Here is a 19,577-nt window from a genome sequence, read left to right as displayed (position 1 = left end):
TAACATGCCAGTAATAACTGTAATAATGTAACATTAATAATAATAATGAAAACTGGGGATTCATGTGGATACAGTATGCAACCAGTGTTTTTCTTGAATGATGACAGGATTTATATTTCGCAGCATTAACTAGTTCTCAAGCCACCGCACGTTAATCGACAGACGGAGGTGTTACGGGAATATAACCTGGACCATGAGCAGCTGGAAAATATGGTCGTGTAGACGGCGGAAATGACGGAAGTTTTCTTACAGCTGTACACGGTCCAATTTATGTTCCTGTGACACCTCCGTCTGTAGATGAACGTGCAGTGGCTTGAATCCCGTTTAACGTTGCAAAAAATAAGTCATGTCAAATTTAAAATAATCGGCTTGTTGCATATTATACTAAGATCAAGTGCCAATTTAAATGACAGTTGTTCGCCATGCGCAATGGGTATTGTGAATAATATAAAGATGAAACTTCCTGGCAGATTAAAACTGTGTGCCGGACCGAGACTCGAACTCAGGACCTTTGCCTCGCAGGAGAGCTTCTGTAAAGTTTGGAAGGTAGCAGACGAGATACTGGCAGAAGTAAAGCTGTGTGGACGGGGCGTGAGGCGTGCTTGGGTAGCTCAGTTGGTAGAGCACTTGCCCTCGTGAGGGAAAGGTCCCGAGTTCGAGTCTCGGTCCGGCACACAGTTTTAATCTGCCAGGTGGTTTCATATCAGCGCACACTCCGATGCATAGTGAAAATTTCATTCTGGAATATAAAGATGTTTCTGATTTGGTTTTTCCACTGTGTATTTACAAAGATAACTTTGTTCGCGAGTATTGTAAGGTTCCGACTAGTGCAGGTTGCACTGAGATTCTGGCTGACTACGAGCTGTCCTTCAGTTAGTGGCAGTCCGAAGCAGCATCTCTCAGCCCTATTCAGGTATCCCCATTTAAAGAGATTATTGGTTTCACGTCTTGAAACTCCAAATGAAACGTCCCCTTTGAACAATTCTACACGAGACTGTGCTTAAACTGACACACAATATTTTGTTAGCGCAACGCAATCTGACTTTCAAAATTCCCTACAAAAGAATGGCCCTGACTAACATTAAACTATACCTTTCACAAATCACTTACCTCACAAAAATCTTCGCTGCTCAAGCTACTGCAATACAGCAAGCGCCACTACTGCCAGCTAAATAAAAGATTCAAACTACTGAAGGCACTAACTACTGATAGGGGTAGTTAGCAAATGAAAGATATTAATAGAGAACAAACAATGTATTTACCTTGATATCATCATATATAAATATAGCAGTTCATGACAAATTACAAATCTCCGCCATCTCTCTCCCCACATCCACCACTGCTGGCGGCTCACCTCCAACTGCGCAACGTTACGCGCTGTTCACAGCCAGCTGCCTAACACTACAATGGCGAGTATTACAACAATGCAAAGCAGCCACAGACTGCACACAGCACAGCCAGTGATTTTCATACAGAGGTGGCGTTACCAATAAGAAATCCTAAACAGCCTACTTACATAAGAACCTAAACAGCCTCTTACATAAAGAAAACATAAACAGCCTACTTACATAGCCCCCATGCTCCCCACAAAAAATTTTTACAAATGGTGTTGGGCACTGGCCAATACAGATTTGACAAAAATTTTTCACAATTACAGTAACAAAGATATAAAATGCACACACTTATTGATACAACGTTGGTCAAAAGCTCAAATTTTCTCACAGTCCATAAAGACAGTCCTAATCGTACATAACAGCAGAATAGCAACATGCTGACAGATAATGGGCCACAACAGAGCAAACCCACAGCAGAGTCATTCGACGTTTTGAAGAATATTGGTAGGTAGGTCATCACAGAACAGACCCACTGTAGTCCTGGTAGAGATTGTGGTATTGGTGGGCCACCAGAGGTGCAGACCCACTGTAGTCCTTGTAGAGATAATGGTAATGATGGATCATCAAAGATGTAGACCCACTGTAGTCCTTGTAGAGATTGTGGTATTGGTGGGCCATCAAAGATGCAGACCCACTGTAGTCCTTGTAGAGATGGCCAGCAGCCATCTGTTGCGATTGTGCAGGTGCACATTCACCATCGAAGAGTCTTGCGGAGAATATAGCAAGTCCATAAACCACCACTTGTGCACTCACAATGTTTTTGGAATTGTCCTTAGAACCAGCAATGCTGTTATCCAGTCCCTTGCTGAATTATTAACACACGTGCAAACACTAACAGTCCCTACTTCTCACATATTGTCCATATACTATGACCAACAGAAACGTGTGCAGTGAAATGTTACTTAATTTGAAGAACTGGTAACAATTACAATTTGGTAACATAAAAATACAATAACAAAGGTACATGATACATCATTAAAAACATAATAATACAGATAACATCTGTAGTACAGGCTTTACAAAAGAATCGAACTAACATATACATCAGTGGAATTATGACATGAGTACATACATAAAAGATCACAATAACTTTTGAAACATCAACTTCACACATGAGCATGAAACAGAACAGAATTAATAATGTCTAACATCTTTACAAAGTAAATAACATATTATTAATGCCAATTATATTCGAGGATAACAGTATTCCTCATCATAGTGAATGTAGCTTAATATTAAAAGAAGAAAAAATTCTATGAAACTACACAGAGACAGGAAGAAAACAAATACACAAGGGTACACACACACATAGTGGGATAACACCAATAGGAAAGGACAGGGTTCGTTTTCAGTGTAACATTTGGTACTGCAGTCCAACCCAAAACTTCATACATCTTTCCTCTTATTTCATCCTTTGTTTCCACCAAAAAAAATTCTAACTAAGCATGCTTTCTGTGTTTATATGTTCACACATTTCTTACCTCATTTTTATTTTCCATTATCTTACCTCATCATTTATTTCCAAGAAAATCCTACCTAAAATACTTTTTTTTTTTTGGCCAAACCATTTTCTTATAGCGTCTAAATGCATTTCTTCCAATTCATCATAGTTAGTTTCTTATATAGTCTACCCCTCTTAAGCTAACTTAAATCTACTGAGCTCAGATGCTAAACTAAGGGACGAGGCAATGCAGCAGCACATAAAACAATTAACACAAGCAGCAATGACCAAAAGTTCAGATTGGCAAAGCTAGCAGCAGCAACTGTAATAACTTATATCAAAACATGACATAGCTCAAGCAGAAAAAAATATTACACTAAAAATGGCCATGTCTAATACCTATATCACATCTTAACACTAGAGTGATGCATCACAATTTATTCTACAAAAGAAATTACCAAGTACTTGAAAAGAAAATTATGTGTTACTGTTACTAGTTCCTTCTTATTGTTCTTTCCTTTCCAAGTGCTCCTTTTTTAAAGAATGTGGATCATAAAATAGTTATTTAATAGATCTGTTGACAGAAAGTGTTCACATTAGCAAATGCATTTTATTTTATAAAAGCAATGCTACAACACAGCTGGAAACCAGATATCAAATGAAATAAGTAACTATGAAAAGCAAAGCATAAAAATATCATTCAATAGTCATGTGGCATTTCGTAAGTCAGTAGCTCTCAACTCTCGTAGAAAGACATTTGTCATTATCAGGTTTGCAGATGTAAGTATCTTTCCAAGTAATCGCCTCCCTTTTTTTTCTTCCTGTGCTCTGAAAAGGCACGCGCTAATGGCTTTTTCTCCAGGCGTTTGACACAGCTGGGTGCCCACGACGCATTGCGTGCAGGTGGTCACTTAATTTTCTTACGGAAATATTTACGACAGCAGTTTCCACTACAGTGGCAGTCACATATAAAAAAATTCACAGGTTAAGAATTTGCGTTACAAATCTGTAGAAACAAAATGCTATTGATATAACAGTGTCCAAAAAAAATTTTCGTCTGCATTGTAATACATTTACGCATATACACACACATTTCATAACTCTTAAAGTACGATTCTTGGTTTCCAACATCCTGTTTCACAAGTCAAGAGTCCCTACCCACTATTCATTACTCCTTACCTTATTACACATATACGTATCCATCGACACTCGTCAATATTTCGTCATTATAAATATGAAGCATAATAAACATTCCTCAACAACATAATACACATCGTCGTTGTAATAATAACATCATAACACTTCAGTCAAATCTCAAAATCGTCATAACTTCCTCCAATAATTTCTAAGCCTAAAAAAATTCTCTGCTCATGTCAAAAGTGTCAGCTGCCTCAAACGTACTTTAAAAATCATGATCTCATACCAAATACATCATTCAAAGCTCTCATAGTATCACAATGATTCCGAAAAAATATGAACAGTTTACAAAGTACAGACAAAATACAGTTTTATAAGTGTGAAGTTATCCAACTGTGTAATTACGTAAACATCTGTCACTGATATAGTAAAATAAATGTTTGTCTCTCTCAGTTAAATGATCAGATAGCTGTGTAATTTGTGTGTTAGAGAAATATGGTACCGATGTGTAAAGTTGTATAAGCAAATACCATATTAGCTAGGGTTCCTTGTGCTTCCCAAACACATGGTACACAAAGTAGGCGTGTACCCCCATGAGGATTAATGTAATTATACCCTCAGGTGTTACAGATTACACCAATGGAATGAAATATATCACGGAAAACTTTCTTTGTAATTCAAAAATCTTTAAAAATAAATGTTTTAAGTATAAAATTGATCACTCAAATACGTGTACTGTAGCGCTAAACTGTGCGTCTTGTAACATAATCTCTGTGGAAGTGTCGTAGTTATCGTCCTCCGAAAGCTAAGTTCTGCAGAAGTCAATGTACTTACCTCATGATAAACAAAAGTGAAATGCTTTATGTATAGATATCTTAGTTATTACGCTTATTGCCATGATGAAGAAAGTACTGTGCTGTAACGTATTGTTGTGCTACGGAAAAGGCAATCTCATTGTAGCTATACCACAAAAGTTACTACTAAAACATGTTTTACTTTGCAGAATAAAACAGAAAACTGTGCAGATATAAAACAGATACACCGCAAAAGCAACAAGGTAAATTGTGTCACACATTAGTAGCGTCGTGATATAGTCATGTAGCTATCAAATAAACTAACCACTGTGTCACCTGGTATCTCTCAGAAAGCACCTTGAATCCATAATGTATTTTCAAATAAACCAAAATGTTGCATTAAAATCTCATTAGCAGTACTGGTAAATGTTCTAAGTATGTGAGCCTTATAGTCGTTACGTAATCGTGCAACAAACAAGCAAGAATGTACACACACAATAACACTGTGACGTCTGTTCACTATAACAATGCATTCGTCATTTCTGTTTAAATAAGTTCTCTTGGTTCTTGATTGTATATTTAACTACAAACATTGTTACATGTTAACAGATTCTAAATCTGACAAAGCATACTAGAAATGTGAAGTGAAAAGTTTTATGGCAAAGACAAAGTTAAAAGGCAGATTATCTTTCAATAAACGGTTTTACATGTGAAATGTGGTGTAAACCTTTACTCTTCCTAGTACGTAGAGTTTCAACTTCAACGCAATTATCATGTGGTATACGTCGGATTCTGTAAGGTCCATTGTAAACTAGAAAGAATTTGTGACTCAAGTGTTTCTTCTTATGTGACAATGAATGAGCTTTAATGAGAACTTTCTGACCAATATACAATTTCTTTGCATTTGCTTTACCGTGTAGTTTTCTCCTTTTGTCTGCTGCAGATTTTATATTTTTAAGAGCCAAATCAATTATGTCTTTGTGTCGAAGTTTACGTGTATTTGGGAAAGGTACAAGCTCTCTGATTCTGTTCGGTGGTTCTTCATTCTTTAGTACAAGAGTAGGTGGTAAAGCAGTGGAATCATGAGGCATTTCATTCAGCACATTTTGAAATAAGTGTAAATATCTGTCCCAATGCTGATGCTTTCTGTGACAATAAAGTCTGCAAAGCTTATTGATTTCTTTCATAATCCGTTCAGACGGGTTACAATGTGGTGAGTACAATGAAATAAAAACAGGTTTGATTTTATGGTTGCGAAGCATGCGTGACCAAACAGCAGATCTGAATTGCGGTCCGTTATCTGAAATGACTTTACTAACGTGTCCAACTTCACGTAAGAAATTTTTAACAAAGGCGTTGGATACAGACCGTCCAGTGGCTTTACGTAACGGTGTGAAAGAAACAAATTTTGAAGTAAGTTCAACAGCGACTAGAACGTACGAAAATCCATTAGATGTTCTGACAAGCGGTCCCAAGAGATCAACAGCAGCAAATTCTTTTAATTTAGAAGGAATGATAGGAAACAGCGGAGCACTATGGGAGATAGTAGATGGTTTCGCCTTTTGACAAAGTTTACAAATAGACAAGACTCTTCGAATTCTCTTTTCCATATTGTTAAAATAACAAGTCGTTCGAAGAATATGATAACATTTTCTTGGGCCAAAATGTGCATAGCTGAAATGAATGTACCAAATGAGCTTATTAACAAAATCGTCAGGAATGCAAAGTACCCATAGCTTGTCATCAACAGTGCAGCGTTTGAAGAGTATGTTGTTTCTAACCAGGTAATAATGCCGAATCTGAGTGTGTGTCTTTTCATGCCATTTGCTCTTGATGTCTTTCCAAATCGGATCTTTATCTTGTTCACGAGCAATGTCCTTTAAAGATGTGGTGATGAAGTTTTCAAAGGCGACTTTCTGAATGTAAAGAATACTGAAATTTTTCTCGAGGTTGCCTTTTGTGTTACTTTTCTCAAGCCCAGCCGGTGCGCGTGACAGTGCGTCCGCAACAATGTTCTCCTTGCCGGGAATGTAGACTATTGTGAAGCGGAATTCTTGCAGAAACAATGCCCAACGTTTTAACCTGTCATGATTTAATTTTGAGGACATAAGAAATTGTGATGCACGATGATCACTGTATACTTTTACGTGCTTACCAGAAAGAAAGAAACGGAATTTGTTAAATGCCCAAACGATAGCTAAAGCTTCTAATTCAGTAACGGAATAATTTTTTTCAGATTTGGTTAGCACTCGGCTAGCAAAAGCAATGGTTTTCTGAACAGTAGTGTCATTTTCTGTGGCTTCTTGAAATAAATGGGCACCAAGTCCGACTTTAGAAGAATCCGTGCTAAGGCAGAAATCTTGTGACAGATCTGGATGAGCTAGTATTGGCGCGTTAAGTAGCGATTCTTTCAAAGAATTGAATTCCATCTGTGCTTGTTCGTCCCAGTTCCAAATAGTGTTTTTTCCAGTGAGAGAACAAAGTTTTGGTGTAACAAGAATTTGCATATTCAGAAAACGACGGTAAAAATTTACGAGACCTAGAAAACTGCGAACTTGTCTCTTTGTGGATGGAACTGGAATGGCTCTGATTGCTTCTAACTTTTCAGGATCCGGCTGAATGCCTTCAGAAGAAATAATATGTCCCAAAAACCTCACCTTTGACCTACCGAATTCAGACTTTTCCAAGTTAACTGTAATTCCAGATTCTGCAAAAATATGTAACAAACTGTTGAGAATGCGATTATGTTGTTCCCATGAAGCTTCTGCTATCAGAATATCGTCCACATATAAGGTGATGTGACGTTTTAAGAACTCAGGTAATATGGAATTTAACCCACGAATGAATGCTGCCGAAGAAATGTTCAAACCAAAGGGAAGTTTCCGAAACTGATAACAAACGCCGAAACAAAGGAAAGCTGTGTATTTTCTACATTCTGGATGAAGTTCGATCTGATAAAAGCTGGATCTGAGATCAATGGAAGACAACACTTTTACACCATTAAAATTTTGAAGAAGTTCTTCCAACGTTTGCGGCCTGTCTGTTTCAGGAATAATGATCGTATTGATTTGTCTCGAATCCAAGACAAGCCTGATCGATCCATTTTTCTTCTCAACAACATGTAACGGATTGTTGTATGAGCTTACTGCAGGCTCAATAATGCCCTCGTCAAGCATAGATTGTATTTCTGTTCTAACACGGTCCCTATAATGCGCCGGAATTACGTATGGTCTAACACAAAATTTAGTATGCTCACGAACACGAAATTGGTATTGAAATCCCTTGATTGTTCCTGTTTTGTGAGTAAAAACTGTGGAATGTGCTTGTAAAATTTCAAAAAGGTCCTGCCTATCAGTGTCATTACAATTCTCAATTGCTTGAATTTTATTCTGAATTAACTCATTAATTTCAAATATGCCGTCGATGTCATCCCTGTCAGTACTTGCAGAGTGATTGTTAGTGTCAAGTTCCGTCGAAAATTCCGAACTGTTGTCTAACAGGAGGTAAAGCCGATTAATTTCCTCGTCATGGTTTGAGAGCCAATCTTCAAATTTCAAAGCTACTGACTTACCTTCTTTTTCTAAACTTATTTCAGCATCGTGAAAGCTTAAGATTGCTTTGTATTCATTTAAAAAGTCTACTCCCAGTATAATTTCCGTCGACAATAATGGAACAATAAGAAAGTTCATAGAGAATCTGTGGCTTTGACAAAAGAATTCTAGGTTGGTTTGTTGGCGTACATCTACACTTTTTCCAAAGATTGCACCTTGCAATTTAATCTTACGTAACGGAAGTGTGGGGCAATCGTTCGATTTGTTGCATTTGCTAAAGGCTGTTTCACTGATTACTGAAATGGGACTGCCAGAGTCAAGTACTGCCGTAAATTTTACGTCATTTACTGTAATGTGAATCACAGGATATGCAATTTTGTTATGTTTTACGTCGTGTTCTTGGAGTAAGATGTCCCTAATGTCTTCCAGTTTTACGTAATTACTAGCTACGGCAGCTGCGTCGTTAGTGTCATAAGAACGTTTTGTGGCTCCCAGCGGTGTGAGTCATTGCCTATTGTCTCTTTGTTGGCGAGCGTCGTTATTGGGATTTGGAGACCTAACTTCTACAAATTCACCGTGACGAGAGGGCCCTGCCCTGTTTAAATCCCGCCAGTTCTGATGCAATTCAGGTCTGTCGTTACGATCACATCGTCTGTCGTCATGTCGATAGTTCCTGTAGTTTCTTTCTTGTCGGTTAAGTGGTGGAGAATTTCTCCCTGAATCGTAACTGCGCGCTGGACCGTTGCGTCTAAAGTTATTCTGTCTCCCTTGATAATGATTGTTTTGGTTCCCATATTGTCTGTTTCTCTGATTGTCTCTGTGATAGTCATTACCACGGAGAGGTCATCTTTCCCTGTAGTTATTACTACTCTGCCAACGGTTGTCATACGGGTGGTGTCTGTTTTGGTCACGATATGTGTTGTGAGAATAGCCTTGTCGTGTCCAGTTATTACTTCTTTCATCGTGGAATTGTGACAGATGTGACCTGTAATTGTTGTGCTCCTGTTTCCGCGTTCCCCGATTGTCAGTGTCAATTTCCAATTCTTGTAACAGACCCTGAAATGCTTCAATGTCATCTTTGCAACGTCCTGCTAAAAATAATATGTCGTAAATGTTCAGCCAGTTTGATTAAGCAAATGCGGATGAGTTCTGAGGGGCTGTATGGGTTTGACAGGTACTGATTCTTGTGCAACATGTCTTCAAAATATTTGACAAGACTGGAAAATTCAGATTGTTCAAAGTGTTTCATCATCATGATGCTATGTTTTACGCGGTCTTGTGTGGCTTGAGACCAATATGCTGAGAGGAAGGCATGGTAAAATTCTCCTTCACTGTGGCAATCGTGAATGACCGATCGCATTCTTACAGCTGGTTCATTCTCTAAGTAGCCACACATAAATTCTAACCTGTGCTCCAATGACCAGTTGGGAGGGAAACAATGAGAGAATTGATGGAGCCACGCTTGTGGATGAATGTCATTGGCAGAATTCTTAAACGTTTTGAATTTACGTGTAGTAATGAACAGCTTATAATCAAAATCATCGTGTCGGCGAGTGGCATATCGGTCATTGTTACGTCGTGTCGGCGGTTCCATCTCAAAATTTGGTGCACATTGCCAATTTCTTTCATAACTTCCGAAATGCCCTGTGTTATTATTTTGTGGCTGTTCCGTATTTCTATGTCCCTCTTCCCTTATTGGGGCGCGAGTGTCCTCTGAAATACGTAATTCTTGTATTACCTGTGTCAGCTGATCTTGTACTTCCCGGATTTCTCTTTGGTGTTGCGTATTAATTTGATTCTGATTTTGTTTGAATTTCCTAATTTGTTCATACTCTTCTGTGTCAGTGAAGGCTACAGGTGTTGTGTCATTCAGATCATCATCTACCTTTGTAGATAAGTTAGTGAACTGATCTGAAAGTTCGGCTACTTTATCCGATAGTGTACTTATTTCCTCAGTGTGTTTTTCTGAACCAAGTTTCAGAGTATCTACTGTGTCCTTTAAGTTTTCCTGAGTTTTTGCAAGTTGCGTAACCGAATCGGTAGATGTAACTGAGTCAAATTTAGCTTGCAAGGTCTCATGATTTTCATGAACAATAGTTTGCAGTTCTTTTATGGCTGCTTCGTGATTCCGTAATGCATTTTCATGCCACGAAAAAATAGGTTGAAAATGCTCACAAATTTGAGTTTTTACGTCATTACAGACCTTTTGACATTTCGATTCGATGTTATGTAACTCAGTGGTTAAATCTTAACGTGTTTGTTCAAGTGTAGTGTCTAACTTTTGAAGATTTTGTCCCATTGCGTCTAACTGTTGCTGTGTTTGTCTCTGGTGTTGTTCCATTGTGTCTAACTTTTGAAGATTTTGTTCCATTGTGTCTAACTTTTCAAGCTTTTGTCCCATTTGTTGCATTAACTGTAATAACAATGCACTGGTGTCTGAAACATGTTCCTCAGTGCTTTTCGGCAGTGAATTTGCACCGGCAACATTCACATTTTGACAAGCGGAAAATGTGTCTTGACTCATTTGAGAAAACGGTGAGGACGCAAAACCTGAATCTACAGTATTTGCAAAATTGTGTCCTGTCATTTCGGATTCCTGAGGCGAGCTGTTGCCGACCGATCGATCGATAATGCTTCCCTCTTCACTAATTGTTTCACTGTCCGTGCCATTGTTTGCCGCCCGCTCCATTTCCCTATGCACGATTACCAAATTACTACTTTGAACATCAGTTAATTCATTACTCGGTGGCGCTAACACACTGCTTTCATTTTCACTGTCATTTCTCAGTTTACTTTGGAGCCTAGTGTTACGTTTTTCACACGCCATTATTGTCACAGTATTTCACACGACAACACAGAAAAACACAATTTGAAGATCAAAAATAAGAGAACACATTAACATAGCACTGAAAATAATATCTAGTTAATTGCAAGCGCAGCTGCGAAATACTTAGTGCAAATCTACATGCATGCCACAACTGTTTTACTATACAACAATGAAAGACTGCAACTACAAAGGAAATTCTCTCTATAATTACGCGCTAGCAATAAACAAATCTACACTAATTACACAAACTACAAGAAAAAATCAGAAGATTCCAGTGAGGTATCCTCGGCTAAGGGTCGACATATGAAACGTCCCCTTTGAACAATTCTACACGAGACTGTGCTTAAACTGACACACAATATTTTGTTAGCGCAACGCAATCTGACTTTCAAAATTCCCTACAAAAGAATGGCCCTGACTAACATTAAACTATACCTTTCACAAATCACTTACCTCACAAAAATCTTCGCTGCTCAAGCTACTGCAATACAGCAAGCGCCACTACTGCCAGCTAAATAAAAGATTCAAACTACTGAAGGCACTAACTACTGATAGGGGTAGTTAGCAAATGAAAGATATTAATAGAGAACAAACAATGTATTTACCTTGATATCATCATATATAAATATAGCAGTTCATGACAAATTACAAATCTCCGCCATCTCTCTCCCCACATCCACCACTGCTGGCGGCTCACCTCCAACTGCGCAACGTTACGCGCTGTTCACAGCCAGCTGCCTAACACTACAATGGCGAGTATTACAACAATGCAAAGCAGCCACAGACTGCACACAGCACAGCCAGTGATTTTCATACAGAGGTGGCGTTACCAATAAGAAATCCTAAACAGCCTACTTACATAAGAACCTAAACAGCCTCTTACATAAAGAAAACATAAACAGCCTACTTACACAAAACCTCACCGATTGAGGAATAACGAAGTTGGATAAGGTAGATAGAAGCAAGCAGAGGAAGCCTCCTAAAGCTCCAGTAATGGGGCTCGTTGTTGCTCTCTCCACAGTTAATTTCTGCGAGTTTCTGCACTACCAGCAAATGGTTTAAAAAGTTCCATCTAGATCTTAGTCTGGATGGCACCTTGTAATGGATGACGTAGGTCAACAGTTCGCTTTACTCCTCGATTTCTCGTGCGACGATACTCCCCTGCGTAAGGTGGAGTAATTCCTACAAGGAGGTATATTTTCTCAATAGGGGTTGGTTACACGCACCCTGAAACAATACGTCCACTCTCTTTAAGTATGACATCAGTTTTCTTGGCGTGGGTGCTGTTTCTTCCAAGCTGGTAGTGCATTTCTGCAGCTGACATGCAGAGTGCAGTGCCTGAAGTGCAGACGGAGTGAGGATGTGCACCCACACCTAGTTCCGCTCCGAACAGCTTTCGTATAAAGTTGTCTTGGTTCTAATAGTGTTGGTTCAAAGATACAATGGTATCTGCGGCAAGATACTTTGGTGTTAGCGGTGATCAAGATCTTGTTGTCTTAATTTTATCGATATATTCGTCCAAGGTTGCCTGCTCCTTAGGTTTTGTGGGGTTTTGAATCATGTAGTTCAGGTAGTACTGCGCTGTCTGATCAAAAGCAACCGGACTCTTACCAGCGGACATTGTTATAGCGTGTATCCAACGGCCGCCTTTATGATGGTCCGAAGTCTGCTGGGAGCCCTTTCAATAAGGTGTCTGAATGTGTGGAGGAATGGCAGCCCATTTTCTTCAAGATCCGAGACCAGAAGACGTAGTAATGTTGGGTTCTGGAGTCTGGAGCGAAATCGACGTTCAAACTCATCACAAATGTATTTCACTAGATTCAAGCCGGGACTCTGGACGGGCCTGTCCATTTCAGGTACGTTATTGTTCACAAGGCATTGCCTTACTGATTCTGCTTTATGACAGAGTGCGAGTGAAACAGGAACGGAAATCTCAAGTAGTAGTACAGGGTACCTTCCACCACGCACCGCACGGTGGCTCGCGGAGAATATCTATGTAGCTGTAGATGTAGACTGTCATGTCGATACAGTCATCAACGCCGAATTGTTCCTTTATTGCACGGAGTACACAGTGATGCAAACAGACAGTGTATAAAACTATCGAGAACATCGAGTTCACCACGACAGCTGGAGACAAGAAGAACCGCATACCAGTTAAGAGTGTTGCTGCTACCGCACTTGTCGACGGACCTTGTGTTTTCTGTGGTTGTAGACATAATTTTAGTATTGATATTAACGATACATTCTCACATGGTAATGGTTGGCTCACAGTAGCCATTGTACGTGGAGGTACGGGAGTTCCTAACGTACCTGGACTGGGAAGTTTTGTTGATAGAGACATTATCGCCTATCGTACGTACCATACGGCAGAACTTGCAAATAAAGACTTTAGTAAATCAGGTCATTTAGCGTTTGCATAGGCTAAATAAGGAGACCACACTATGACCATGAAAAACATCCCCGTGCCGCAACATCACCTCATCTGTACAGCACTGTTGGCAGTATACATAATCTTCTATTGGATTATCCTAGGGTGTAACCTGGTTCATCACTCTAAATCACTCGTATCCAGACATCTGCTGTCCAGTGGCATCCCTGTTTACACCACCTCCTGCTTCGATAACCACTGAGTGCAGAAATGTGTGGCTTGTGAGGAACTGTTTCACCATCGCATTGCTTTGTTTATCACTCTGTACATGCAGTCATTGCGATAACTGGACTTGTGATATTGTAAGTGGGCTTGTCTGCATGTCAAGAGTCAGCATTGTCTTTCCGTTGCAAGGACAAGACTACTTCTTCAAGACTGCATGGAAATCCACTACTTCCATGAGCATTTTCTTTTACTGCTAAGACTTTGAGAAAAAAAACTGCAATTACTACTGTGATGAATGATCAGGACTTTCTTTATGGACTGTGAGAGAATCTTTGCTTTTGACCAACAATGTATCAATAAGTGTATGCATTTGACCTCTTTGTTCTTGTAATTATGAATTTTTTTTTTCAAAGCTATATTGGCCAATGCCCAAAACAATTTGTAAATATTTTTGTGGGGAGCATGGAGGGTATGTAAGTAGGTTGTTTAGGTTTTTATGTTGGTAACGTCACGTGGCGCTCTGTATGAAAATCACTGGCTGTGTTGTGTGCGGTCTGTGGCTGGTTGGCATTGTTGGAATATTCGCTATTGTAGTGTTGGGCAGTTGGATGTGAACAGCTCATAGCGTTGCGCAGTTGGAGGTGAGCCGCCAGCACTGGTGCATGCAGGAAGAGAGATGACAGAGTTTTGAGAGCGGACAATCTGGACGTGTGTCCATCAGAAAAACGAAATTTGTAAGACTGGATGTCATGAAAGACTTTTGAATATTATTAAGGTAAATACATTGTTTGTTCTCTATCAAAATCTTTCATTTGCTAACTATGCCTATCAGTAGTTAGTGCCTTCAGTAGTTAGAATCCTTTATTTAGCTGGCAGTATTGGCGCTCGCTGTATCACAATAGTTCGAGAAACGAAGATTTTTGTGAGGTAAGTGAAAGGTATAGGTTATTGTTAGGCACGGCCATTCTTTTGCAGGGATTATTGAAAGTCAGATTGCGTTGCGCTAAAAATATTGTGTGTCAATTTAGTGATGATCAGAGTCACTAAAGAGAGAAATGTCTGAGTACGTTCAGTTCTCCTCAGCTGTTTGAAAATCAAATAACGTAAGAGGTTTTCCAGCCCAGTAATTTTCCTAAGGGGATGTTTCATCACTTGGGAAATCACGACTGGTTCCTTCCCGCCGACTTCACGAAATATTTTACTACCACTACCTGCAATGCACGACGGTCTCTGCTGCTCAGTATATGAAGTGTACCTGGTACTGATTTAGCTATGTTAGTTCCTTCGCTTATACAGTCCACAATCACGTCAGCAATAGCGAACTTTGGAAGGGTTGAAACGTCCCTGATGCATTTGGTTCTCAGGTGTCACCAAATAACTAGTACACGTTCAAAATCACTAAACTCTACTTACCCACCAATTCTACTGTCACTGTTTCTGTGCTGACGATATTCCAAGGTTCCATACTGGCGGTACGCATCACGCGACATCTAATAGCCAGCTTCGCATTTCACAGCGATTGTGCGGCTACTTTCCATTAGACAGTGTACGAGTATCGGCAGAATTCTTGCAATGATCTAGTGTTCTACGGGTCCTAAGACATGTAGACTCATTCCGCCACCTGTGTATCTTCAGCACAGCACTGCTGCCTGACCTCCAGATTAACTGGGTTGGTAGAATCCCATCGACTCAAGATTTTAAAATCGGTGAACAGAGAGCGACTCTACGAAGGAATAACTGTACACTACTGGACATTAAAATTGCTACACCACAAAGATGCCGTGCTACAGACTTGAAATTAAACCGACACGAAGAAGATGCTGTGATTTGCAAATGATTAGCTTTTCAGAGCATTCACACAAGGATGCCGCCGGTGGCGACACGTACAACCTGCTGACATGAGGAAAGTTTCCAATCGATTTCTCACACACAAACCGCAGTTGACCGGCGTTGCCTGGTGAAACGTTGCTGTGATGACTCTTGTAAGGAGGAGAAATGCGTACCATCACGTTTCCGACTTTGATAAAGGTCGGATTGTAGCCTATCGCGATTGCGGTTTATCGTATGGCGACATTGCTGCTCGCGTTGGTCGAGATCCAATGGCTGTTAGCAGAATATGGAATAGGTGCGTTCAGGAGGGTAATGCGGAACGCCGTGCTGGATCTCAACGGCCTCGTATCACCAGCAGTCGAGATGACAGGCATCATATCCGCATGGCTGTTATGGATAGTGTAGCCACGTCTCGATCCCCGAGTCAACAGATGGGGACGTTTGCAATACAACCACCATCTGCACGAACATTTCGATGACGTTTGCAGCTGCATGTACCATCAGCTCGGAGACCACGGCTGCGGTTACCATTGACACTGCATCACAGACAGTAGTGCCTGCGGTGGTGTACTCGACGACGAACCTGGGTGCACGAATGGCAAGACGTCATTTTTTCGGATGAATCCAGGTTCTGTTTATAGCATTATGATGGTCGCATCCGTGTTTGGCGACATCGCGGTGAACGCACATTAGAAGCGTGTATTCGTCATCGCCATCTACATCTACATTTATACTCCGCAAGCCACCCAACGGTGTGTGGGGGAGGGCACTTTACATGCCACTGTCATTACCTCCCTTTCCTGTTCCAGTCGCGTATGGTTCGCGGGAAGAACGACTGTCTGAAAGCCTCCTTGAGCGCTCTAGTCTCTTTAATTTTACATTCGTGATCTCCTCAGGAGGTATAAGTAGGGGGAAGCAATATATTCGATACCTCATCCACAAACGCACCCTCTCGAAACCTGGCGAGCAAGCTACACCGCGATGCAGAGCGCCTCTCTTGCAGAGTCTGCCACTTGAGTTTATTAAACATCTCCGTAACGCTATCACGGTTACCAAATAACCCTGTGACGAAACGCGCCGCTCTTCTTTGGATCTTCTCTATTTCCTCCGTCAACCCGATCTCGTACGGATCCCACACTGATGAGCAATACTCAAGTATAGGTCGAACGAGTGTTTTGTAAGCCACCTCCTTTGTTGATGGACTACATTTTCTAAGCACTCTCCCAATGAATCTCAACCTGGTACCCGCATTACCAACAATTAATTTTATATGATCATTCCACTTCAAATCGTTCCGCACGCATACTCCCAGGTATTTTACAGAAGTAACTGCTACCAGTGTTTGTTCCGCTATCACATAATCATACAATAAAGGATCCTTCTTTCTATATATTCGCAATAAATTACATTTGTCTATGTTAAGGGACAGTTGCTACTCCCTGCACCAAGTGCCTATCCGCTGCAGATGTCTCTCCATTGATAACAACATGCTGTGTTCTGTTTGCTAAAAACTCTTCAATCCAGCCACACAGCTGGTCTGATATTCCGTAGGCTCTTACTTTGTTTATCAGGCGACAGTGCGGAACTGTATCGAACGCCTTCCGGAACTCAAGAAAAATAGCATCTACCTGGGAGCCTGTATCTAATATTTTCTGGGTCTCATGAACAAAAAAAAGCGAGTTGGGTCTCACACGATCGCGGTTTCCGGAATCCATGTTGATTCCTACATAGTAGATTCTGGGTTTCCAAAAACGACAGATACTCGAGCAAAAAACATGTTCTAAAATTCTACAACAGATCAACGTCAGAGATATAGGTCTATAGTTTTGTGCAACTGCTCGACGACCCTTCTTGAAGACTGGGACTACCTGTGCTCTTTTCCAATCATTTGGAACCCTCCGTTCCTCTAGAGACTTGCGGTACACGGCTGTTAGAAGGGGGGCAAGTTCTTTCGCGTACTCTGTGTAGAATCGAATTGGTATCCCATCAGGTCCAGTGGACTTTGCTCTGTTGAGTGATTCCAGTTGCTTTTCTATTCCTTGGACACTTATTTCGATGTCAGCCATTTTTTCGTTTGTGCAAGGATTTAGAGAAGGAACTGCAGTGCGGTCTTCCTCTGTGAAACAGCTTTGGAAAAAGGTGTTTAGTATTTCAGCTTTACGCGTGTCATCCTCTGTTTCAATGCCATCATCATCCCGGAGTGTCTGGATATGCTGTTTCGAGCCACTTACTGATTTAACGTAAGACCAGAACTTCCTAGGATTTTCTGTCAAGTCGGTACATAGAATTTTACTTTCGAATTCACTGAACGCTTCACGCATAGCCCTCCTTACGCTAACTTTGACATCGTTTAGCTTCTGCTTGTCTGAGAGGTTTTGGCTGCGTTTAAACTTTGAGTGAAGCTCTCTTTGCTTTCGCAGTAGTTTCCTAACTTTGTTGTTGTACCACGGTGGGTTTTTCCCATCCCTCACAGTTTTCCTCGGCACGTACCTGTCTAAAACGCTTTTTACGATTGCCTTGAACTTTTTCCATAAACACTCAACATTGTCAGTGTCGGAACAGAAATTTTCGTTTTGATCTGTTAGGTAGTCTGAAATCTGCCGTCTATTACTCTTGCTAAACAGATAAACCTTCCTCCCTTTTTTTATATTCCTACTAACTTCCATATTCAGGGATGCTGCAAAGGCCTTATGATAACTGATTCCCTGTTCTGCACGTACAGAGTCGAAAAGTTCGGGCCTGTTTGATATCAGTAGGTCCAAGATGTTATCTTCACGAGTCGGTTCTCTGTTTAGTTGCTCGAGGTAATTTTCGGATACTGCACTCAGTATCATATCACTCGATGTTCTGTCCCTACCACCCGTCCTAAACATCTGAGTGTCCCAGTCTATATCTGGTAAATTGAAATCTCCACCTAAGACTATAACATGCTGAGAAAATTTATGTGAAATGTATTCCAAATTTTCTCTCAGTTATTCTGCCACTAATGCTGCTGAGTCGGGAGGTCGGTAAAAGGAGCTAATTATTAACCTAGCTCGGTTGTTGAGTGTAACCTCCACCCATAATAATTCACAGGAACTATCCACTTCTACTTCACTACAGGATAAACTACTACTAACAGCGACGAACACTCCACCACCGGTTGCATGCAATCTAGCCTTTCTAAACACCGTCTGTACCTTTGTAAAAATTTCGGGCAGAATTTATATCTGGCTTCAGCCAGCTTTCTGTACCTATAACGATTTCAGCTTCGGTGCTTTCTATCAGCGCTTGAAGTTCCGGTACTTTACCAACGCAGCTTCGAAAGTTGACAATTACAATACCGATTGCTGCTTGGTCCCCGCATGTCCTGACCTTGCCCCGCACCCGTTGAGGCTGTTGCCCTTTCTGTACTTGCCCAAGGCCATCTAACCTAAAAAACCGCCCAGCCCACGCCACACAACCCCTGCTACCCGTTTAGCCGCTTGTTGCGTGTAGTGGACTCCTGACCTATCCAGCGTAAGCCTAAACCCCACCACCCTATGGCGCAAGTCGAGGAATCTGCAGCCCACACGGTCGCAGAACCGTCTCAGCCTCTGATTCAGACCCTCCACTCGGCTCTGTACCAAAGGTCCGCAGTCAGTCCTGTCGACGATGCTGCAGATGGTGAGCTCTGCTTTCATCCCGCTAGCGAGACTGGCAGTCTTCACCAAATCAGATAGCCGCCGGAAGCCAGAGAGGATTTCCTCCGATCCATAGCGACACACATCATTGGCGCCGACATGAGCGACCACCTGCAGATGGGTGCACCCTGTACCTTTCATGGCATCCGGAAGGACCCTTTCCACATCTGGAATGACTCCCCCCGGTATGCACACGGAGTGCACATTGGTTTTCTTCCCCTCTCTTGCTGCCATATCCCTAAGGGGCCCCATTACGCGCCTGACGTTGGAGCTCCCAACTACCAGTAAGCCCACCCTCTGTGACCGCCCGGATCTTGCAGACTGAGGGACAACCTCTGGAACAGGACA

At 41.0% G+C, this 19,577-nt stretch overlaps 1 non-coding gene across 1 annotated transcript; it reads left to right on the top strand.

Moving 5' to 3' along the window:
* The first annotated feature begins 599 nt into the window (after window positions 1–599).
* On the top strand, window positions 600–674 carry Trnat-cgu (transfer RNA threonine (anticodon CGU)). The gene has a single exon. It is a non-coding gene; the product is annotated as a tRNA-Thr (tRNA).
* The last annotated feature ends 18,903 nt before the right edge of the window (window positions 675–19,577 follow it).

Source organism: Schistocerca serialis, chromosome 5 (genome assembly GCF_023864345.2).
Source record: "Schistocerca serialis cubense isolate TAMUIC-IGC-003099 chromosome 5, iqSchSeri2.2, whole genome shotgun sequence".
Lineage (NCBI taxonomy): Eukaryota > Metazoa > Arthropoda > Insecta > Orthoptera > Acrididae > Schistocerca > Schistocerca serialis.
The sequence above is the reverse complement of the archived record's forward strand: the minus strand, read 5'-3'. Positions and strand labels throughout refer to the sequence as shown.